Below are 10,086 nucleotides of genomic sequence, written 5' to 3' on the forward strand. Positions count from 1 at the left end.
TTATATGGGACGATGGTAACTCACTTGGGGATCAGTGAGTACTTATATGGGACGAGGGTAACTCACTTGGGATCAGGGAGTACTGATATGGGACGAGGGTACTCACTTGGGGATCAGTGTGTACTTATATGGGACTTGGGTAACTCACTCGGATTCAGGGAGTACTTATATGGGACGAGGGTAACTCACTTAGGGTCAGGGAATACTTATTTGGGTCTAGGGTAATTCACGCGGTGTCAGGGAGTACTTATATGGGACAAGGGTAACTCACTTGGGGGTCAGGAAGTATTTATATGGGACGAGGGTAACTCACTTGGGGAAAAGCAGTAGTTATATGAGACGAGGGTAACTCACTTGGGGATCAGTGTGTACTTATATGGGACGAGGGTAACTCACTTGGGGTCAGAGAGTACTTATATGGGACGAGGGTAACTCACTTGGGGATCAGTGAGTACTTATATGGGACTTGGGTAACTCACTCGGACTCAGGGAGTACTTATATGGCACGAGGGTAACACACTTGGTGTCAGGGAGTACTTATATGGGACTAGGGTAACTCACTTGGGGATCAGTGAGTACTTATATGGGACGAGGGTAACTCACTTAGGGTTAGGGAGTACTTATTTGGGACTAGGGTAATTCACGGGGGATCAGTGTGTACTTATATGGGACTTGGGTAACTCACTCGGATTCAGGGAGTACTTATATGGGACGAGGGTAACACACTTAGGGTCAGGGAATACTTATTTGGGTCTAGGGTAATTCACGCGGTGTCAGGGAGTACTTATATGGGACAAGGGTAACTCACTTGGGGGTCAGGAAGTACTTATATGGGACGAGGGTAACTCACTTGGGGAAAAGCAGTACTTATATGAGACGAGGGTAACTCACTTGGGGATCAGTGTGTACTTATATGGGACGAGGGTAACTCACTTGGGGTTAGAGAGTACTTATATGGGACGAGGGTAACTCACTTGGGGATCAGTGAGTACTTATATGGGACTTGGGTAACTCACTCGGACTCAGGGAGTACTTATATGGCACGAGGGTAACACACTTGGTGTCAGGGAGTACTTATATGGGACTAGGGTAACTCACTTGGGGATCAGTGAGTACTTATATGGGACGAGGGTAACTCACTTAGGGTTAGGGAGTACTTATTTGGGACTAGGGTAATTCACGGGTGGTCAGGGAGTACTTATATGGGACTTGGGTAACTCACTCGGATTCAGGGAGTACTTATATGGGACGAGGGTAACACACTTGGAGTCGGGGAGTACTTATATGGGACGAGGGTAACTCACTTGGGGTCAGGGAGTACTTATATGGGACGAGGGTAACTCACACTGGGTCAAAGAGTACTTATATGGGACGAGGGTAACTCACTTAGGGTCAGGGAATACTTATTTGGGTCTAGGGTAATTCACGCGGTGTCAGGGAGTACTTATATGGGACAAGGGTAACTCGCTTGGGGGTCAGGAATTACTTATATGGGACGAGGGTAACTCACTTGGGGAAAAGCAGTACTTATATGAGACGAGGGTAACTCACTTGGGGATCGTGTGTACTTATATGGGACGAGGGTAACTCACTTGGGGTCAGAGAGTACTTATATGGGACGAGGGTAACTCACTTGGGGATCAGTGAGTACTTATATGGGACTTGGGTAACTCACTCGGACTCAGGGAGTACTTATATGGCACGAGGGTAACACACTTGGTGTCAGGGAGTACTTATATGGGACTAGGGTAACTCACTTGGGGATCAGTGAGTACTTATATGGGACGAGGGTAACTCACTTAGGGTTAGGGAGTACTTATTTGGGACTAGGGTAATTCACGGGGGGTCAGGGAGTACTTATATGGGACTTGGGTAACTCACTCGGACTCAGGGAGTACTTATATGGCACGAGGGTAACACACTTGGTGTCAGGGAGTACTTATATGGGACTAGGGTAACTCACTTGGGGATCAGTGAGTACTTATATGGGACGAGGGTAACTCACGTAGGGTTAGGGAGTACTTATATGGGACGAGGGTAACTCACACTGGGTCAGGGAGTACTTATATGGGACGAGGGTAACTGACACTGGGTCAGGGAGTACTTATATGGGACGAGGGTAACTGACTTAGAGTCAGGGATTACTTATATGGGACAAGGGTAACTCACTTGGTGATCAGTGAGTACTTATATGGGACGAGGGTAACTCACTTGGGGTCAGGGAGTACTTATATGGGACGAGGGTAACTCACTTGGGGTCAGGGAGTACTTATATGGGACAAGGGTATCTCACACGGGGTCAGGGAGTACTTATATGGGAAGAGGGTAACTGACTTGGGGTCAGGGAGTACTTATATGGGACGAGGTAACTCACTTGGTGTCAGGGAGTACTTATATGGGACTAGTGTAACTCACTTGGGGACCAGTGGATACATATATGGGACGAGGGTAACTCACTTGGGGGTCAGGGAGTACTTATATGGGACGAGGGTAACTCACTTGGGGACAGGCAGTATTTATATGGGACGAGGGTAACTCACTTGGGGATCAGTGAGTACTTATATGGGACGAGGGTAACTCACTTGGGGTCAGGGAGTACTCATATGGGACGAGGGTAACTCACTTGGGGATCTGTGAGTACTTATATGGGACGAGGGTAAATCACTTGGGGACAGGGAGTACTTATATGGGACGAGGGTAACTGACACTGGGTCAGGGAGTACTTATATGGGACGAGGGTAACTGACTTGGGGTCAGGGAGTACTTATATGGGACGAGGTAACTCACTTGGGGATCAGTGAGTACTTATATGGGACTTGGGTAACTCACTCGGACTCAGGGAGTACTTATATGGGAAGAGGGTAACTGACTTGGGGTCAGGGAGTACTTATATGGGACAAGGTAACTCACTTGGTGTCAGGGAGTACTTATATGGGACTAGTGTAACTCACTTGGGGACCAGTGGATACATATATGGGACGAGGGTAACTCACTTAGGGTTAGGGAGTACTTATTTGGGACTAGGGTAATTCACGCGGGGTCAGGGAGTACTTATATGGGACAAGGGTAACTCACTCGGATTCAGGGAGTACTTATATGGCACGAGGGTAACACACTTGGTGTCAGGGAGTACTTATATGGGACTAGGGTAACTCACTTGGGGATCAGTGAGTACTTATATGGGACGAGGGTAACTCACTTAGGGTTAGGGAGTACTTATATGGGACTTGGGTAACTCACTCGGATTCAGGGAGTACTTATATGGGACGAGGGTAACACACTTGGAGTCGGGGAGTACTTATATGGGACGAGGGTAACTCACTTGGGGTCAGGGAGTACTTATATGGGACGAGGGTAACTCACACTGGGTCAAAGAGTACTTATATGGGACGAGGGTAACTCACTTAGGGTCAGGGAATACTTATTTGGGTCTAGGGTAATTCACGCGGTGTCAGGGAGTACTTATATGGGACAAGGGTAACTCGCTTGGGGGTCAGGAATTACTTATATGGGACGAGGGTAACTCACTTGGGGAAAAGCAGTACTTATATGAGACGAGGGTAACTCACTTGGGGATCGTGTGTACTTATATGGGACGAGGGTAACTCACTTGGGGTCAGAGAGTACTTATATGGGACGAGGGTAACTCACTTGGGGATCAGTGAGTACTTATATGGGACTTGGGTAACTCACTCGGACTCAGGGAGTACTTATATGGCACGAGGGTAACACACTTGGTGTCAGGGAGTACTTATATGGGACTAGGGTAACTCACTTGGGGATCAGTGAGTACTTATATGGGACGAGGGTAACTCACTTAGGGTTAGGGAGTACTTATTTGGGACTAGGGTAATTCACGGGGGGTCAGGGAGTACTTATATGGGACTTGGGTAACTCACTCGGACTCAGGGAGTACTTATATGGCACGAGGGTAACACACTTGGTGTCAGGGAGTACTTATATGGGACTAGGGTAACTCACTTGGGGATCAGTGAGTACTTATATGGGACGAGGGTAACTCACGTAGGGTTAGGGAGTACTTATATGGGACGAGGGTAACTCACACTGGGTCAGGGAGTACTTATATGGGACGAGGGTAACTGACACTGGGTCAGGGAGTACTTATATGGGACGAGGGTAACTGACTTAGAGTCAGGGATTACTTATATGGGACAAGGGTAACTCACTTGGTGATCAGTGAGTACTTATATGGGACGAGGGTAACTCACTTGGGGTCAGGGAGTACTTATATGGGACGAGGGTAACTCACTTGGGGTCAGGGAGTACTTATATGGGACAAGGGTATCTCACACGGGGTCAGGGAGTACTTATATGGGAAGAGGGTAACTGACTTGGGGTCAGGGAGTACTTATATGGGACGAGGTAACTCACTTGGTGTCAGGGAGTACTTATATGGGACTAGTGTAACTCACTTGGGGACCAGTGGATACATATATGGGACGAGGGTAACTCACTTGGGGGTCAGGGAGTACTTATATGGGACGAGGGTAACTCACTTGGGGACAGGCAGTATTTATATGGGACGAGGGTAACTCACTTGGGGATCAGTGAGTACTTATATGGGACGAGGGTAACTCACTTGGGGTCAGGGAGTACTCATATGGGACGAGGGTAACTCACTTGGGGATCTGTGAGTACTTATATGGGACGAGGGTAAATCACTTGGGGACAGGGAGTACTTATATGGGACGAGGGTAACTGACACTGGGTCAGGGAGTACTTATATGGGACGAGGGTAACTGACTTGGGGTCAGGGAGTACTTATATGGGACGAGGTAACTCACTTGGGGATCAGTGAGTACTTATATGGGACTTGGGTAACTCACTCGGACTCAGGGAGTACTTATATGGGAAGAGGGTAACTGACTTGGGGTCAGGGAGTACTTATATGGGACAAGGTAACTCACTTGGTGTCAGGGAGTACTTATATGGGACTAGTGTAACTCACTTGGGGACCAGTGGATACATATATGGGACGAGGGTAACTCACTTAGGGTTAGGGAGTACTTATTTGGGACTAGGGTAATTCACGCGGGGTCAGGGAGTACTTATATGGGACAAGGGTAACTCACTCGGATTCAGGGAGTACTTATATGGCACGAGGGTAACACACTTGGTGTCAGGGAGTACTTATATGGGACTAGGGTAACTCACTTGGGGATCAGTGAGTACTTATATGGGACGAGGGTAACTCACTTAGGGTTAGGGAGTACTTATATGGGACGAGGGTAACTCACTTGGGATCAGGGAGTACTGATATGGGACGAGGGTACTCACTTGGGGATCAGTGTGTACTTATATGGGACTTGGGTAACTCACTCGGATTCAGGGAGTACTTATATGGGACGAGGGTAACTCACTTAGGGTCAGGGAATACTTATTTGGGTCTAGGGTAATTCACGCGGTGTCAGGGAGTACTTATATGGGACAAGGGTAACTCATTTGGGGGTCAGGAAGTACTTATATGGGACGAGGGTAACTCACTTGGGGAAAAGCAGTACTTATATGAGACGAGGGTAACTCACTTGGGGATCAGTGTGTACTTATATGGGACGAGGGTAACTCACTTGGGGTCAGAGAGTACTTATATGGGACGAGGGTAACTCACTTGGGGATCAGTGAGTACTTATATGGGACTTGGGTAACTCACTCGGACTCAGGGAGTACTTATATGGCACGAGGGTAACACACTTGGTGTCAGGGAGTACTTATATGGGACTAGGGTAACTCACTTGGGGATCAGTGAGTACTTATATGGGACGAGGGTAACTCACTTAGGGTTAGGGAGTACTTATTTGGGACTAGGGTAATTCACGGGGGGTCAGGGAGTACTTATATGGGACTTGGGTAACTCACTCGGATTCAGGGAGTACTTATATGGGACGAGGGTAACTCACTTGGGGTCAGGGAGTACTTATATGGGACGAGGGTAACTCACACTGGGTCAGGGAGTACTTATATGGGACGAGGGTAACTTACACTGGGTCAGGGAGTACTTATATGGGACGAGGGTAACTGACTTGGGGTCAGGGAGTACTTATATGGGACGAGGTAACTCACTTGGGGATCAGTGAGTACTTATATGGGACTTGGGTAACTCACTCGGACTCAGGGAGTACTTATATGGGAAGAGGGTAACTGACTTGGGGTCAGGGAGTACTTATATGGGACAAGGTAACTCACTTGGTGTCAGGGAGTACTTATATGTGACTAGTGTAACTCACTTGGGGACCAGTGGATACATATATGGGACGAGGGTAACTCACTTGGGGGTCAGGGAGTACTTATATGGGACGAGGGTAACTCACTTGGGGACAGGCAGTATTTATATGGGACGAGGGTAACTCACTTGGGGATCAGTTAGTACTTATATGGCACGGGGGTAACACACTTGGTGTCAGGGAGTACTTATATGGGACTAGGGTAACTCACTTGGGGATCAGTGAGTACTTATATGGGACGAGGGTAACTCACTTAGGGTTAGGGAGTACTTATATGGGACGAGGGTAACTCACTTGGGATCAGGGAGTACTGATATGGGACGAGGGTACTCACTTGGGGATCAGTGTGTACTTATATGGGACTTGGGTAACTCACTCGGATTCAGGGAGTACTTATATGGGACGAGGGTAACTCACTTAGGGTCAGGGAATACTTATTTGGGTCTAGGGTAATTCACGCGGTGTCAGGGAGTACTTATATGGGACAAGGGTAACTCACTTGGGGGTCAGGAAGTACTTATATGGGACGAGGGTAACTCACTTGGGGAAAAGCAGTACTTATATGAGACGAGGGTAACTCACTTGGGGATCAGTGTGTACTTATATGGGACGAGGGTAACTCACTTGGGGTCAGAGAGTACTTATATGGGACGAGGGTAACTCACTTGGGGATCAGTGAGTACTTATATGGGACTTGGGTAACTCACTCGGACTCAGGGAGTACTTATATGGCACGAGGGTAACACACTTGGTGTCAGGGAGTACTTATATGGGACTAGGGTAACTCACTTGGGGATCAGTGAGTACTTATATGGGACGAGGGTAACTCACTTAGGGTTAGGGAGTACTTATTTGGGACTAGGGTAATTCACGGGGGGTCAGGGAGTACTTATATGGGACTTGGGTAACTCACTCGGATTCAGGGAGTACTTATATGGGACGAGGGTAACACACTTGGAGTCGGGGAGTACTTATATGGGACGAGGGTAACTCACTTGGGGTCAGGGAGTACTTATATGGGACGAGGGTAACTCACACTGGGTCAGGGAGTACTTATATGGGACGAGGGTAACTTACACTGGGTCAGGGAGTACTTATATGGGACGAGGGTAACTGACTTGGGGTCAGGGAGTACTTATATGGGACGAGGTAACTCACTTGGGGATTAGTGAGTACTTATATGGGACTTGGGTAACTCACTCGGACTCAGGGAGTACTTATATGGGAAGAGGGTAACTGACTTGGGGTCAGGGAGTACTTATATGGGACAAGGTAACTCACTTGGTGTCAGGGAGTACTTATATGTGACTAGTGTAACTCACTTGGGGACCAGTGGATACATATATGGGACGAGGGTAACTCACTTGGGGGTCAGGGAGTACTTATATGGGACGAGGGTAACTCACTTGGGGACAGGCAGTATTTATATGGGACGAGGGTAACTCACTTGGGGATCAGTTAGTACTTATATGGCACGAGGGTAACACACTTGGTGTCAGGGAGTACTTATATGGGACTAGGGTAACTCACTTGGGGATCAGTGAGTACTTATATGGGACGAGGGTAACTCACTTAGGGTTAGGGAGTACTTATTTGGGACTAGGGTAATTCACGCGGGGTCAGGGTGTACTTATATGGGACAAGGGTAACTCACTCGGATTCAGGGAGTACTTATATGGCACGAGGGTAACACACTTGGTGTCAGGGAGTACTTATATGGGACTAGGGTAACTCACTTGGGGATCAGTGAGTACTTATATGTGACGAGGGTAACTCACTTAGGGTTAGGGAGTACTTATATGGGACGAGGGTAACTCACTTGGGATCAGGGAGTACTGATATGGGACGAGGGTACTCACTTGGGGATCAGTGTGTACTTATTTGGGACTTGGGTAACTCACTCGGATTCAGGGAGTACTTATATGGGACGAGGGTAACTCACTTAGGGTCAGGGAATACTTATTTGGGTCTAGGGTAATTCACGCGGTGTCAGGGAGTACTTATATGGGACAAGGGTAACTCACTTGGGGGTCAGGAAGTACTTATATGGGACGAGGGTAACTCACTTGGGGAAAAGCAGTACTTATATGAGACGAGGGTAACTCACTTGGGGATCAGTGTGTACTTATATGGGACGAGGGTAACTCACTTGGGGTCAGAGAGTACTTATATGGGACGAGGGTAACTCACTTGGGGATCAGTGAGTACTTATATGGGACTTGGGTAACTCACTCGGACTCAGGGAGTACTTATATGGCACGAGGGTAACACACTTGGTGCCAGGGACTACTTATATGGGACTAGGGTAACTCACTTGGGGATCAGTGAGTACTTATATGGGACGAGGGTAACTCACTTAGGGTTACGGAGTACTTATTTGGGACTAGGGTAATTCACGGGGGGTCAGGGAGTACTTATATGGGACTTGGGTAACTCACTCGGATTCAGGGAGTACTTATATGGGACGAGGGTAACACACTTGGAGTCGGGGAGTACTTATATGGGACGAGGGTAACTCACACTGGGTCAGGGAGTACTTATATTGGACGAGGGTAACTCACTTGGGGATCAGTAAGTACTTATATGGGACGAGGGTAACTCACTTGGGGATCTGTGCGTACTTATATGGGACTTGGGTAACACACTCGGACTCAGGGAGTACTTATATGGCACGAGGGTAACTCACTTAGGGTTAGGGAGTACTTATTTGGGACTAGGGTAATTCACGCGGGGTCAGGGAGTACTTATATGGGACAAGGGTAACTCACTTGAGGGTCAGGGAGTACTTATATGGGACTAGTGTAACTCACTTGGGGATCAGTGAGTACTTATATGGGACGAGGGTAACTCACTTGGGGATCAGTAAGTACTTATATGGGACGAGGGTAACTCACTTGGGGTCAGGGAGTACTTATATGGGACGAGGGTAACTCACACGGGGTCAGGGAGTACTTATATGGGACAAGGGTAACTGACTTGGGTCAGGGAGTACTTATATGGGACGAGGTAACTCACTTGGTGTCAGGGAGTACTTATATGGGAATAGTGTAACTCACTTGGGGATCAGTGAGTACTTATATGGGACGAGGGTATCTCACTTAGGGTCAGGGAGTACTTATTTGGGACTAGGGTAATTCACACGGGGTCAGGGAGTACTTATATGGGACGAGGGTAACTCACTTGGGGACCAGTGAGTACTTATATGGGACGAGGGTAACTCACTTGGGGATCAGTGAGTACTTATATGGGACTTGGGTAACTCACTCGGACTCAGGGAGTATTTATATGGGACGAGGGTAACACACTTGGTGTCAGGGAGTACTTATATGGGACTAGGGTAACTCACTTGGGGATCAGTGAGTACTTATATGGGACGAGGGTAACTCACTTAGGGTTAGGGAGTACTTATTTGGGACTAGGGTAATTCACGCGGGGTCAGGGAGTACTTATATGGGACAAGGGTAACTCACTTGAGGGTCAGGGAGTACTTATATGGGACTAGTGTAACTCACTTGGGGATCAGTGAGTACTTATATGGGACGAGGGTAACTGACTTGGGGTCAGGGACTACTTATATGGGACGAGGGTAACTGACTTGGGGTCAGGGAGTACTTATATGGGAAGAGGGTAACTCACACGGGGTCAGGGAGTACTTATATGGGACGAGGGTAACTCACTTGGGGATCAGTAAGTACTTATATCGGACGAGGGTAACTCACTTGGGGTCAGGGAGTACTTATATGGGACGAGGGTAACTCACACGGGGTCAGGGAGTACTTATATGGGACGAGGGTAACTGACTTGGGGTCAGGGAGTACTTATATGGGACGAGGTAACTCACTTG

This window comes from Prorops nasuta, unplaced genomic scaffold (assembly GCF_024137725.1).
Source record: "Prorops nasuta isolate Cenicafe-Biocafe unplaced genomic scaffold, Cenicafe_Pnas_1.2 PNAS00042, whole genome shotgun sequence".
NCBI classification, from domain to species: domain Eukaryota; kingdom Metazoa; phylum Arthropoda; class Insecta; order Hymenoptera; family Bethylidae; genus Prorops; species Prorops nasuta.